Genomic DNA, 16,215 nt, shown 5'->3' with positions numbered 1-16,215 from the left:
AGATCTCAACAACCCCATAAATCACTTCCAAGTTCTACCTATTTCTCTATCCACCATTGCCCAAGCAAGTGGATAAAAGTGTTTGGCAGAATATTGTGCCATAGCTACCAGTAAAATTCCTTTGTATTTTCCTTTTAGAAATGTGCCATCCAGACCTATTAGAGGCCTCAACCCTACTTTGCATCCACATTTCAAAGCTTGGAAGCATATATACATTCTATGAAATCTCCTATTTCCCTCTTCCAAAGCATCTTTTGATATGTTTATAACCACATCTATACTAGGGTTACTGTCCCTCAACTCTTGAAAATTGGCCTCTAACCTATCAATGTAGCCACCCTCCAACTTCTCTAAGACCATTCTCTTAATTCTCTTAATCTTTGAATAGCTAACATTAAGTCTGAATCTATCCTACAAGTCTACCCTCAAGTCTTTGACCTAGTACTTAGGATTATTTTGGACTTTGTTCTTGAAATAATGGGCTAAAGCGTTGGGAGTAGCTCTTCTATTCTGAAATGCTGGACCACATTCATATTTTTTGTTCAAAGTCTTGATCTTAAATCCTTGATCTCTATTATCCTTGGATATAAAACACACAAAAGGACATCCAATATCACATTTGTATTTAACTCTACCAGTGTCACTCTTCTTAACTTTAAGGCCCTTCCTATTAGCAACTGCATAGTACCCCACAACTCTTTTAGCTTCAGTCAAGTCTTTAAAACTCATACCCTTCTCCAAGTTTTTATACTTGTCTAGTGTGTCATTAACTTCTTTGTTCATTTCTCTTCTAAATAGTTCTAACTCTTCACCATCATAATTACTAGAGTTAGTTTCATAAGCTTCACCTCAGATGAATCACAATCAGTTCCAACATCTACTCCTACTGTCAAGTTATAAGGTATATCATGGTGAGTGATGCTAGGAGCTGGCACATGTAATTCACCCTCTTCTACAACATATATTTGAATCTCATTGAATTGGTTAGATAGTAAAGACTGTAGTATTCTAATGTCTGCATCACCCTTAATTAAAAAGCACCTACCAGCAGGGCCTATTACTAGTACTTGTTTCACCTCATTAAAACCTAACTTCTCAGTGTATTCAGAAAAAATATCTATATAAGACAACAAATTCACATCATAACCTATCAATACATGCTTTCTTTTTTTAAGATACACCACTTGAGGTTCCAACACCCACTTACCCCCATGATTAAAGACCAAATCAACCTTCTCAATCATTTAAAAAAAAAACAAAGCAAGCCATAGAAGAAACAAGAAAAAGGACCCAACAGTAATATACAAAGAGATAAGTTAAAAAGGACATCTACCAATAAAGGGACAGGGATCACAACCAAAATAAAGTAACCAAAAGCAAAGACATTGAATAAACAACTGGAATCGACAAACAAGTAGATCCCATATGAATAAAAAGAATTAGATATCAACAACCATTGAACCCCTAAGTCCAGACCAATACAAAAAAGGGAAGGGACCACATGCAATAAAAATTGAGTAAACAAAGGCAAAAGCTTTGAATAAACGACTGGAATCGACAAACAAGTAAATCTCATATGAATAATAAAATCAGGCATCAACAACTATTGAACCCCTAAGTCCAGATCAACATAGAAAGGGGAAGGGACCATATGCAATTGAAAATTGAGTAGACAAAGACAAAAGCTTTGAATAAACAACTGGAATCGACAAAAAATGACAACCCCATACGAATAAATAAACCAGATGTTACCAAAATAAAACCCTAAGTTCAGACGAAATTAATCTAAGCGGGATCACATGCAACAAAAAACTACCACATAAAGACATCTACTAACATTGGAGACACAACTGAAACATCACAGAACATCAAAAGCAACACGAGATGGAAGATTCCAAAAACCCTAAGCACGAAAACAGCAATATAGTCTTACTTGAATGGAGAGAAGACTTTAATTTTAAAGAACAACTTGAATCTGTCAACTTCAGTACAAAATCGTAGCAGAATATCCCAAGATGTCAAACTCCAAAGTCGCCGACCATTTCGCCCTTTTTTATTAGAGAATATGAAATAGGTGGAAAATGACCCAACATCGGGTGCTTTGGGGGTAAAAGAATGTTTACTGGGTCGGGTTAGTCTGAATGAATAATGGGTGGGCTAAAATCCGGATTGGGTGTGCCATATTTAATGGCCAGTCAGAAATAGCCACGTGGAATTAAGAAAATATTTTTTTAATTCATAAGTAGTCCGTTAGAACTAAGGGCACAACTATACTAAATTTTTAACGGCAGGGTCAGTCTTAGCAAAATAGGTTAACGAGAGCATTTATAGATTGAAGTTGATATGTTATGGACAATTTTGGCGCTTTTCCGAAACAAAAATCATGAATAACCTCTTCTTTAAACGCGTTGATCAAGAACTTGAGTAACTCATCTTTGCACTTTAGTAATTAATAAGAAGTATCTATTCCGTGCATCTGCAAGTCTTTTTTCTGAAAGATGTATAACCACAAATTTGATGAATTTTATTTTTAGGTGTTTCTTTTGAGATTCTTTTAACCGAATCACATACGTGCCCACATCCCCTTCTTATTCTGGGAATGAATCAAAGTCATAGGCTACTTCATGTGGTCTTTCCTGGACTGTTTTGAGTTACAGGACGCATATGGTTCGGCATTTGGCCTATACTATGTGGATTTGGATGACAAAGATTTACAAAGATATCCAAAGCTTTCTGCACATTGGTACTCTAGTTTCTTGAAGGGGAAAAGCTCTAAACATAGTCCAATTCTTGAGATTGAGGATAATGTACTTCATTCTTCCAAACAAGTGTATTGTGGTTAAATTGTATCTTTCAACAGTGAATTGTGATAAATTTCACAAATATCAGCTGATTTTTTTTCCAATTCTTGCAAATAGTGATTCATCAGGTCTAAATTAGTCGTGTAACTTTGTTTGAGAATAATCCTAATAGTGAAATGAATTGACATTTGGAGGCAGCATATGAGGAGTACCTTAGTTCAAAACGAAAAGATATTATCATGTAGTTCATTCCTATGTGTTGCTTTGATCAATTACTCCAACCAATGACATGAAAGGGCATTAAAATATGCTTTTGGCGATCACCAAACTTACCATTTACTTATTAAACAAAATATGCTACAACTAGCTACTCAACCGCTTCCCTAATTTCAAAATTGCCCATTAATTTCTGATCCACTAAGATTTGAAAATAGAAAAAGCACCTAAATTTTTGTATACATCTTTGAAGTACAATTTTAACAATTAAAAGTTAATCTACGTTTTAAGTATTAAAACTAGGCATAAGTTGGGAGAGAGAGCAAATACATAGGATAACTGAGTAAGTACCACGTGGTACAATAACTTTAATCATTTCTGATTCTTTGTTAATGGAGGTAGGCAGAGGATAATTTATGAAGAAAACTATGAATGGTTTTCAAGGCTCAACTCTCCCTAATTAATGTAGATATTTCTAATGGTCATGTTCTTTCAACTTTACTCATTTTGGACTAGAAATTCAATCCAAATTCTGTCTTTTTTTTTGTTTAACAATATGGTATATGAAATTAATTGGCCCGGCTGATTTATTGGTAACAACCTTTTATCAGGAATTTTTTCATTTTCTAAACTCGAACCCAAGACATACGAAATGATCATATTCATCCCACCATATTCCTAGTATTCTCAAATCTCAAGAACAAAACAAAGAGCATAGACTTTCAATGAATGAACTAGATGGATTACGTAGTTCAGTGAATGAGCTAGTCGATTCTATGACATAGAATATGCGATTTCTAGTAAAACGTTAAGTCAGAAAATAAAGGAAAGTCCAAAAGTAAACAACTTTTAAACCATATGAATGAAGTCACATATAAATGTGCACGAGCATTTTGTGTTTTGGATACTTATTGTTGAATAGTTGACTTGCCGCAAAAATAATATTCGAAGCATCGATCAGGACCGTCCCGCCTATTTGAAGTTTTGAACCATGTCAAAATAATCAGTAGTATATATAGTTCAGCACGATTTGTACGTAGTGATTGCAAAAAGTTAAAAAGGACGGAAACTTGGCTTGGCTTTAATTTGTCATCTAATTCTTGTTCCAAATGCCTTTTTTGTTGTCTCTGTAAACTATTCACTGGTAGTTTGATCTTTACATTTTCCTCCAGAAAGAAGGTAACCCGCCAGTTGTATATAAGGACAAAATTGAGATAGCATAAACTAAAAGTTTTACGATAGTAGTTATAATTGGCGATGGAGCCGGCAGCACCACAGGCACAGAAGAAGGATGTCGCCGGCGAATGTATATTCACGGTGATGATGCTTGTTTTTCCGGTTATAGTTTTCAGGTAGCGCCGATGATTTCAGCGGAACGGACTTCCCTGATACTTTGGTTTTTGGTTCCGGTTCTTCTGCTTATCAAGTCAGTAATTTCTGTTGATTAGCATACATATATAGTATACACACACACACACTCAAATACACAGAAACATGTACACATCACGTATCGCGCGGTCACCCGCACATTATATTATATGGATATACAATGTTGATTAGAGTAGATTCTTGATTAGTGGTACATTTGGCAAAAGGTTGAAGGGGCAGCATGTCCTACCAGTTGGGACACCTTTGCTCATGCTGGTTAGCTTGCTAATCTATGAATGTCAAAATCTCTTCCTTTTTGCAGTTTGTTATGCTTCTTTTTTACTTTTTAGCTGGATGATTTAATAGATTTATATATAGTCCATGTGTAAACAATATATAGAACTGGAAAATCTTTTCAGTTTTGTTAGAAACTTCATAAACTATTACTCTACTTTATAAAAGGATAAAAATCCAGAAATTTGAAATAGAAGTAGAAGAAGTGAATTGTGGACGAGTAACATCAATAACATTTCAGTTTTTATTTAGACCTTGCTCCATAGGTAACTCTTCAACCGAGCCATACATAGCTGGTCATAATTTACTACTTGCCCATTCAGCTGTGGTGAGACTATACAGGAAAAAATACAAGGTATCACCTTTAACCATCATATCAAGTGATATACGAGTGATTACTATTGTTCTCAAGTCCCAAATGTTTGCTAAATAGTTTTTTTAATTTGTTCCAACATGGTTTTGTTGGATTAAATCTCTTTGCATTTTGGTTTCTTCCTTACACAAATAAAACGACTGATATAATTGCAGCACAACGAGCTAATGACTTTTACCTGGGCTGGTAAGTGCTTATTAGCATCACCACAATCTCAAACATCATTTGTACGATGATTGAGCTTATTTGGTTCATTAAAATTTCAATCCTCATTGCAGGTCTGCCAATTCCTTGATATTTGGAGACTATCCTGACGTAATGAAGAGGAATCTGCGCAAGTTAATTAAAGGCGCTATAGACTTCATAGCCCTGAACCATTATATGACAGTACATGTCACAGATAGCTCCAGCAGCTTGGAAACTGATATTAGAGACTTCAGTGCTGATGCAACATTTTCAATTTGTATGTGTATTGAGAAAAATTGAGTTTACGTATTAAAATAGTGTGAAGATGACGTGTCACACGTAGGCTGGTCAAATAGTCAAAGAGTTACAGTTATCCAAGAGGCACGAGTGGTAATAGATGCGAGCAAAAGCAAAAGGCACAGGCGGTTATTTAAAGGATTCAGCGCCCGTACCTATTTAAGAAATTTAAGTTCAATAATCAAGAAGAGTCTAGAGAATGAATCTGACAGCATACGAGGGTCCAAATACAGTATTTGATAAGCATTAAATCTTGAAAACGTTAGAGAATCTGTCTTAAATGTAATGATTATGTAACGTAGCATTTAATATCATTTATTGCCCATAATAGTCTTATTATGGCCAAAGCAAGACACTTACATCGGAGATAGCTATAAAAGGGGAGGACTAAACAGTTGTAAGGACACGAAAGATCATCTGAATATACTTTGGTTTACTTGTTTTATTCAATTATATTCTGGCTATTCAAATTGCTTTCTTTTATACATTCTTGCGATTATCAGTAACCCGTGTTCTTCTAAATTATAGCTTTAGTCAAAATTCCATTTTTTGGTTAAACAAATTGGTTCCTTGTGTTTATTGTACTGAAACGGGATATCATGTTTATTATTTAAATCTGTTACAAGAAAAACAGTTACGAGAAAGTTATAGATGTAATTTAAATACATGTAAAGCATTATTCAAAACTAGACAAAGTTCAAATAAAAAACTTGTCAATGTTATTTCAAAAGAAACATGTGTGTTCCTATTTCTTTTATCGTATGTTAACACCATTATGAAGTTGAGACGTCTTCTTCATTAAGTGTCGAAATATAAAAAGGCCCTCTTTTATAAAACTCATGTTTACTTTAGTTATTCATGAAGTTAACAAAAGCATTTTCTAAAGAATAAAAATGCAGATTATTCTATAAGTCCTTAGAAATAAAGGCAAGAATAAACTAAATAGAAGTTCAAGATAGTAATGAGAAAACTTCTAAAATATTAAAAAGCTTAAGACTAAGTAAGAACTTAGTCGAAAAACTACGAATTGTATATACAGATTACCCCATAGAAAGATTGGGGACTTGCGTTTCTAAAATAAACCCTCAAATGAAACCAAGGGTTTTAAACATAACCTTCCAAAAAGGTACCTGCAGAAAAGAATTCAAAAAGTTCAAATTTATCACTAGGAAGATGAGGGGACTGAAGAAGTTGCATCAACGGCAACGGGCTCAACTGGGGCAGGTGCATCAACAGTTGCGGGTTGATCTTGACTCTCAGCAACATCCTCGACAGGGCTTGGAAGAGCTACGATACCCGTATCAACTTCAACATTCACGGAAGCTTCGGCCGCAGGAGAAGGAAAATCTTGAGTTTGTTGAGCCTTCTCAATGGTTTCATTAACCTTAGCCAATTCAGACTCTAAGTTGAAATTTTCTTGGCCAGCTTCGATCAGGGTATCACGGCGTGAATTCAGAAACACCCAACTTGCTTCAATAGCAGATTTCTCTTCAAAGGGTCTCATAATCCCTTTCCCAATCAGTAATCTCATTCTTTAGCTCTTCATTTTCAGCCATGGCAGAGTTGTATGAAATTTGAAGAGAGGCATGGGAGCTTTCCAAAGCACGCATCTTATCAGAGCAGACTCGAAGGTTTTCTTGTGCTTGAGTTAAGCTTTGCACGAGCTCCCCAGAGTAAGTCTCTTTTTGACTCAAGAGAACCTTCAACTCTCCGTTATCTTCATTGGCCTTGGATAGTTGTTCTGAGAAGGAAGACTCGAGACGCTCTTTTTCTTTTTCCGTTTGGCTTAAGGAAGCTTTTGCCACTGCTAATTCCGAGGTTAAAGCTCGCACCTGCTGCTCTAAGGTATTCTTGCTCTCTAGTAAATCTTCCATGTCAATTTGTGCACTCTCAAATTGTTCCTTCCAATTGATCGCCTCCAACTGAGAATCACGTGCTACCTTCTCCAAGAGGGGGAATCTGTTCATCATTTCTGTGCCGATGAGATTGGCCTAAAAAAAAGGAAGGGGAATAAGAATCCGAAAGATAAAATTTTTACAAAGTAAAGAAAGGAGAGAAGGAAAATACCTTCAAAGTGGCATGCACGATATCATTCATTAGGGTCAGGGAACTATGGCTCTCCAGCTTTGCTTTTTCAATTGGGCCAATTAAAGGCTCTAGCCATATATCCGCTTGGCCTGACTTTCTTAAAAGGCTGCTACCAGCAGGAACTTCAATAGTTACCCTCCTCATGGCGGCACTTCTACTTGAAGAGCCCACTTCCGTATGATGAACGATAGGAGGGGGAATTGTCAAAGGATGAGCTTAAAAGAAGTAAAAACAGTAGAAGAAGGAACAGAAACAACTGGGGTTAGTAAGGAAGAAATTATAGGCACGGGAGTTGAAAAAGAGGCTAGGGGAGTTTCATCTAAAACAGGCCCTAAACTTCCACTACCGAAGCCACTGATGAAAAGTTGTTCAATGGATTCACGAGTATCTAAGGGAGCTACGTCATCATCAGATACGGGAATTACCACTAGGGCTTCAGTAGGCTCGGAGAGAGACACAGATTGGCGAGGGGATGTTTCAGCCTCGTCATCAGAAATGATGCATCTTCGAGCTCGAGGCCGTCTCACTAAAGAGCCACCGTCATCCTCCTCTTCTTCGGAATCTTCTTCTTCAATGGCTTTTCTCTTCGAAGAACCCAAGACTATTTCTTGAGCCCTTTCCAAATAGATACGGGTTCCAGAAGAAGCACGAGAAGCCGCAACTACCTCGGCAGTAACTCCTCGAATAGCAAATCCTGACAAAAAGATGGATTGAAATTAGAGACATAAAGAGAAACATATGTATGGAAGATGAAACAAAATAAGAAACTCTTACCATGAGTCTTTACTTTCCAACCAAAACGGTTAGAAAGTGTCTTCTAAGACCTCCCATCCATTGGTGCGGTCTTCAGTAATCTGTCTACCCAACCACGAAAATTGGGGACATCTCCCACAACTTCCATGGTTGCTAAAAAAAAAAAGAAAGAGAAGCAGAATTAGAAAAGTTGATAAACTTGAAGGAAAAAGTCACGAGCAGGATAAAAGACTTACGTGCAAAGTTCCACTTCTCAGGGAAGGGAACGTTATCTTCATCCACTAAACCAGCAGTGGGGGCAGCAACAAAACGGGCATATCAGTCACGGTCCTTGTCATCCTCAGGGCTCACCAAAACCCTCTTACTCCTGGCTACTAGTGTGAAAACACCATTACGAAAAAGCCTAGGGGTGTAAAGATGAATTAAGTGAGGGAAAGTGAAGGGAACACCAGCAGAATTGGTTAAATGCTTTAAACAAGCAACATCCCTCCATATGATTGGGCCAATTTGACCCAAACAAACGTCGAAGAAACAACAGAAATCAAGAATGACTGGGTCAATAGCTGGTTTGAACCCTAAAGTGAAAGGGTATGTATAAACAAAAGGGAATCCCATCAAGTAAGAAGTGATTCTCTGATTTGGGTTAGGAATAATGATAGGAAAGTCATCACTCCAATGGCAGTCTTTGTGAACTATAGGAGCCAAAATTTCTGTAATCTGAGTAGGAAAAGCATCAGCACGATCTAAAGTGGAAACCTGATTCCTAAGAGATTCCCTGTCATGATAAAAAGACAATTCCATAGGGACTATCTCTTCTACTAAAAGTTCACGTAATGGTTCAGAAGGTTCTTTACCCCTAGAGGAAGATTTTTGAGAAAGGGAACCTCTGGTTCTGGAAGAAGGGCCGGAACCAAGAGATAAAACAGAAGTGCCTCGTGCAGATCCCGAACTGCGGTGCCTACCTCCCCTTCTGCCCCTGCTAAGAGCACTAGGGAGGGTATCAACAATGGAAGTCCTTCTAGGGTTGGGGTTCGACGAAGACATAATGAAAAAAAATGATACGAGGAGGAAACAAACAAAGATTTGAAAAATAAAGTGTTCAGTAAACTTTATGAGACAAAGACAAAGAAAGAAGTTATATTTATATTGATGATCAACCGTCAAAGGAAAAAGTGCAATGATGAAGGGCCATAATAATGATAACTGACACTTCGTGAATAGGGAAGCCGAAAAGAAAGCCTAGAAAAGTGCTGCAAAATTGCAGAACCAATAGAAAGGTGACACGTGTGAAACGCAATAAATGGAAGTGACAATTGAAGTGTCAATTCTGTCACAGCATTAATGGTGACAAAAATTTCCGTTTTAATGAAATCCACTTCCCAAATATTCAATTGATGAATAAATGGCAAGTGGGGGGGTGGGACTATCTGTATTGGGAAAAATTGAGTTTACATATTAAAATAGTGTGAAGATGACGTGTCATGACACGTAGGCTAGTCAAATAGCCAAAGAGTTACAATTATCCAAGAGGCACGAGTGGTAATAGATGCGAGCAAAAGCAAAAGGCACGGGCGGTTATTTAAAGGATTCAGCGCCCGTACCTATTCAAGAAATTTAAGTTCAATAATCAAGAAGAGTCAAGGGAATGAGTCTAACAACATACGAGGGTCCAAATACAGTATTTGATAAGCATTAAATCTTGAAAACGTTAGAGAATCTGTCTTAAATGTAATGATTATGTAACGTAGCATTTAATGTTATTTATTGCCCATAATAGTCTTATTATGGCCAAAGCAAGACACTTACATCGGAGATAGCTATAAAAGGGGAGGACTAAACAGTTGTAAGGACACGAAATATCATCTGAATATACTTTGATTTACTTGTTTTATTCAATTATATTCTGGCTATTCAAATTGCTTTCTTTTATACATTTTTGCGATTATCAGTAACCCGTGTTCTTCTAAATTAAGCTTTAGTCAAAATTCCATTTTTAGGTTAAACAATATGTAAGATCAATGACTAATGCATCATAAAACAAAGATAATTATCATGTTGGCATTTGAAGACAATATTCAGCTTAAACTTGGTTGATTAACCAAATAGAGATAGAATTGTCTGATGTCAAGATTCAATGCTTCTATCTCTTTATTTATGCAGTGACAGATGTTGCTACTACACCACCGGGCATGGTGAGGATTGCGACATGCATCAATTCGACGGTGCCCTTTGCCTTGTTTATGTTTTTTTTTTTTGTTTTTTCATGTTGACATTTTTCTTCTGAATCAGTATCCAGTGACGAAATCTGGTCTACAAAGAGTACTAGAATATTTCAAGCGAGCTTATGGCAATCCGCCTATGAATATTCATGAAAATGGTCCTTCTCTCCCTCCCTCTCTCTCTCACTCATTCACACACACACACAAAAATTAAAAACCTATACTTTGGCTTTAAATTTCTGAGTCCAAGAAAGTTATTTTATAGGCTTTGGTGTCCCAATCGAATATATATATTTCTTTGAACCCCTAAAATCAAGAAGCTCTAAAAAGCCTGGTGTTTTTTGCCTTGGTAGGTCAAATAACACCACGAACTGCGGTATTGAATGACACAACCAGGGTAGACTATCTCCAAGCTTATATTGGGAATTTGCTTGATGCAATGAGGTAACCCCTATCCTCACATAACATATTTGTTAATGATGAGAGACTATAGGCCTGTAACATATTTACATGAAATAGATGAATCGTCTTGCTTAAACGCGTAGATCAAACACTAACTCATCATGCACTCTAGTTGTAATTGATCAGAAATATCTTTCCGTGCATCCTCTGCAAGTCCTTGTAAAACCACAAAATTCGGAACAAATTTATGTTTAGGTATTTCTTGTGAGATTCTTTAAACCGTATGACATCCGTGTCCTGCTTTTCTTTGTTATTCTAGGAATGGATCAAACGTGAAAGGCTACTTCACATAGTCATTTTTAGACTATTTTGAGTTACTGGACGCATATGGTTCGGCATTTGGCCTATATTATGTGGATTTAGATGACAAAAACTTGCATAAATATCCAAAGCTTTCTGCACATTGGTACTCTAATTTCTTGAAGGGGAAAGGCTCCAAACATAGTGCACTTCTTGAGATTGAGGACAAAGTGCTTCATTCTTCTCAATTTCGTTCTTGTTCGTAAGTAATGAGTTGTATTGTGTTCTCAATATCCAGTTACGGAATTCACATGTCTCTGTTGGAATATTTGCAAATAAAGATTCATAGTGTAGACGGCTGATCGTCTACCCTCAGACTTAATTTAATACCTATTACACACCATATTAAATTTAAAAATCTGTTTATTTGCCATAACATAATTATTTTGCAATTCACGTTCTTAGCGTCATGTTTAATTAGGCAAATAGTATTACACGGATATTTAAAAGTTGCGGAATCAAACGTGCACTTTTAACTATAGAATTGCAGCTTTCAAAATGATGTACAAAAACACTCAAAGCAAATTAATGATCTTCTGTCCAAGAGTTTTAGGCCCTTCTTGTAAAGGCTCTAATACCATTAAAATAACTTTCTTTTTTTTGGCTTCCGAAGCTAATAATAACTTACTCCCTCCGTCGTAATTTTTAAAAATAGTTGTCTCAAATTATTTGTTATTTTAGAAATTCAAGACAAATCGATTATTTTTTTCTTATTTTACTCTTAGTAGTAATTGTTCTTGAAGACTACAAGCACCTCAATTATGAATAACCTTGTTAATAAGTCAACCTTATTTTTTAAAACACTTTATCAACATTTATACAAATGCAATCAATAAACGACAGAGTACTAATTGCTTCAATTCCTAACAATTTCCACCATTGTATTATAAAGTCTATTCTTAAACCAAAATTCTGCTACTATGATATTTAAAGAATATTAGGAAATTGAGAAGGAAGTAAAAATTTATTTGTTTGTTGAACATTCAACACATTCTTCAAGTTGTTAATTTAGTTTATCCTAGGTGTCTGTTCAGATATCCAAGGAAGTAAACTATTCACACTCACATTTAATCGAATTTCAGATAATATCATTGACGGGGATAACACATAAATTGAAAAAATATTCAATGAAGAAAAACTATATATTGAACTTTGTCTAATTCAAATCGAGTCAACTCGTGAAGAATTTGAACTTTGTCGTCAAGCTGAACAAACTCGTTTCTAGAACCTCATACTCTACCGAAAATTGCTTTTTGAAAATTAATTTTTCAAAAGTAAGTCACTTTTGATGTTCCATTAACAGAAAGTGTATTTTAAAAAAGATATATGTGTCACCCAAAATTCGTCTCTTTTGCTTACCTCATATCACTTCTTAACTTCATATTAGTGTTCTAAGATTTCGTTTACCTCATATCAATTCTTAACTTCATATCAATATTCTAACATTACATTATACTCGATATTTAATACTAAAAAGTGTCTAAAAAACACTATCCAATTTGCTAACTTTATGTCAACCTTTTATAAATATTTTTTATATTTTTTTTCATTTTCAACCAGCATTTAAAATAAGTCGATCTTTTCCTTTCATACCTTTTGGATCCAAGTATTCATGGAAAATGAGGGATGACAGTTCCCAAAAAATCGAATTTAATGCACAGTAGGCAGTAAAGCAAGGATTTGCATATAGTGACATTTATTGGGACTTATCCCAATTGCTTCATATTTACCAAAAATGCATTTTTCTAGGATGGGTGGATTGCAAAATTAGGAAGTAGTGACATCAAAATTGAGACTTTAGAAAGGAAAAACAACGGACACAAAAAGTTTGAGAAAACGATCAAATGGCCCTTAATGTATAGGAGTTGGATTATTTTTGTCCTTATTGTATGCCCCTTAATCGATATGGTCCTTAATATGTGTAGAAGGTGATCATTTCGTCCTAAACCCTAAAACTAACAGTTTCACCCCAAAAAATCTGCTAAAATTAACAAAGAAATCATTGTACAACGAAGGGTGAAGGCACTGTTCCAATTTATTTTTGCAGCTGCTTTTTCAACCATTATGGTGGGCGAAGGTACTGTCTGGCCACAGAACCACCATTATACCGAGGATCGGGGTTGTTTAACCCAAAAATAGTTTTTATGGCCAAAGCTAATATTAAGGAAAATCAGGTTACTGATAACCAAATCACTTCACTTTCTTGGCAATACAGAAATAAAATAAATAATTAAAATAATAAGTAAAGAAAAGAAAGCTTATTGTTGATTGGTAATTCCCCCAGAATTGTGGATTGGAATATTGAATCAAATAAAAATAAAGACTGATTGCATATATTTAGAGATATTCAGATGATTGTACAAAATGAGGTATGGTCCTTATATAAGGATACACAATTGTAATGGTTGTCCTACTTAATTCTAACTCGTTAATGGTAGCAATTTCCTTAATTGCTGGTTACCAAATTTATTTGTAACAGTTACGGTAACAATAGAAGATCATACATTATTAAAGCTAAGGTTGATTCCCCTTCCATATTTACAAACGATCCATGAATCTTCCCCTCTTGTTGTCTTCATATATCTCATGGATATTTTCTCTTTTCCAGCTGTCAGATCCGGTATCTTCACTGATTGAACATCGTGGGTATTTTATCTGTGCCTTTCTGTTTTTCTTTATTGACACAATTATAAGTGCCACTTGTCACCTCGCCGTTAATCCACGTGGCATGCCTTTTTTCACCAAAACAAATAGCCCCCCCCCCCCTCCCCCACTTTCTGAATATTCTCAACAGAATATTCGGGAAGTGGTAAGTTCATATGGCGGGAATGTCTTGCTACCTCTTCCCAACTATCATAATTCTTTCTTCAGAAACGATGAGACATACGTCATGCGTATTTAATGCCCTGAACACGTGTCTCATTGTAATTGGCTCTACAATTTTCAGCGCATTTTAGGGTTTTCTGCGGCTGCATCAGTTGCGAAGTGACGATTCCATGATGACAGTTCATAATGATGGTTTCTGATTATGGCCTTCTCCCTCCTATAAATACCATATCATACACAACTTTGAAAACCTCTTCTTCTCTCTTGCATTCAAATTCTAACTTTTCTTGTAGTTTTTCTTCTTTCTCTGTGTTTTCATTATTAGAGATGACTTCCCGTTCTTCAAACCCTTCTTCATTATCGGACCCCCGTATGGTAGTAATTGTTGATGAACTTCCCCCCTCTTCTGCTCCAACTAGAAGTAGAAGAGGTGACAGCCTTCGTATTTTAGGCTCTTTATATTCCGTAGCTCTACCCCTTCTTAGAGGGATACTGCTAAACCTTTCTCTTCTAGAACTAGAACTTCCATAACCCTTAGATCTTCCTCTAGAGGGAAAGATCACAATGAACCCATGCGAGAGCCCACTGTATTTGAGATTGTTCCTCAGGAATTTTCTTTCATATCAGATTGTGAAGCTATGAGAAAACAGGTTTCTTCCATAGCATCTCTTAACTCTGATGATCATTATCCTAGTCACTGCTGGTCTCCTTTCCTTGGTTCGTCGTGAATACAACTGGAAATAAAATTTCCCAATGATGACTCCTAGTGCTGATGATAGAATTACCTCTTATCATGAAGGTTATTCTTTTATTTACACCTACCCTTTTTTCAACCCTCCTATTGACCCAGTAATCATTGAATTTTGCCGTTACTTCAATGTCTACCTTGGCCAAATAGGTCCGATCGTGTGGAGGGCAGTAGCTTGCCTTCGTTATTTATCGAATTTGGTTCCCGCTTCTTTTTCTTTTCGTCACTTACTCCATCTGTATTCCCTGAAGCTCTTTCACGAGGGTGTTTTCTCTCTTGTGGAAAGAAGTAAGAGAGTTTTAGTCAGCCCCGAGGATGATCGTGACCGTGGCTGGTATGCCCAGTTTGTAGTTGTTCCCACTCATGACTTAGTGGGTGATGAGAATATGCCCTTCCCCGAGAAGAGGAACTTTGCACGTGAGTATTTTTCTCTACTTCTTCGTTTCTCTCGATGTTTTAATTTTTCTCACATACATTTATGTTTATTTTGCAACAACCATGCAAGTTTTTAGAGGAATCCCTGACTTTCGTGATTGGGTATAAAAAATATTGACCGTTGCTCCCTTGGACCAAAGATCTTGGAAATTTTTTTCTCAAAAATTTGGATGGAAAGTGAAGACCCATAGTATATTTTTATTTTCATGGTTTTCTTTCCCTTTGTTCTTTTTCTCCCTTTTTGGTCCCTTTTATTTTTGCTGTTTCTAGGGTTTGCCATTCGTGGTATCAGCCCCGCTTCCGTTCCTTCTGCTAGGCATTCTATTAACTCCGCACAAGAATAAATTCTCAGTGTATCTTCTTCTAAGAGGAAGAATGATGAAGCCCGTGGCTCCGAAGAAGAAGAAGACAATAAAGATGGTTCCTTAGTGAGAAAGCCATGAGCCAAAAGACGCGTGGTTTTAGATGATGAAGCCACTGTTTCTCAAGACCCCTCCAGGCTCTGTGTCTTTTAGTCTTGTTGACGAGTCAGAGAGTGTCCATTTGAACATCTCTGATGAAGATATTGACTATTCTAGCAATCCCCCTCAAGTCCTGTTGATAGACTTTTCACGCAAGAATTTGAGGATGAAGAAGATTTTGGTCCTGTTTCTGAGGAGCCACCACTTGCCTCTCTTCCAATGACCTCGGTTCTGCTGTTAATCCTTACGTTTCTCTGCTCCCTTACCTATAGTCGCCCTTGTTGCCTTTCTTGCCGCTGCTTCTCGTGAGGAAGCCGGACCTTCTAGCGTAGACAAGGCATGAAGAAAGTTTTAATTGAAGTCCCCATGGTGGGAATCTATTAAAGAA

At 36.5% G+C, this 16,215-nt stretch overlaps 1 long non-coding RNA gene across 1 annotated transcript; it reads left to right on the top strand.

The window, feature by feature from the left end:
* LOC109241087 lies at nt 10,674-11,676 on the top strand. Its single transcript, XR_002070183.1, has 3 exons — nt 10,674-10,753; nt 10,949-11,039; nt 11,317-11,676. It is a non-coding gene; the product is annotated as an uncharacterized LOC109241087 (long non-coding RNA).

The sequence above is a fragment of the Nicotiana attenuata genome, chromosome 1 (genome assembly GCF_001879085.1).
Source record: "Nicotiana attenuata strain UT chromosome 1, NIATTr2, whole genome shotgun sequence".
NCBI classification, from domain to species: Eukaryota; Viridiplantae; Streptophyta; class Magnoliopsida; order Solanales; family Solanaceae; genus Nicotiana; species Nicotiana attenuata.
The sequence above is the reverse complement of the archived record's forward strand: the minus strand, read 5'-3'. Positions and strand labels throughout refer to the sequence as shown.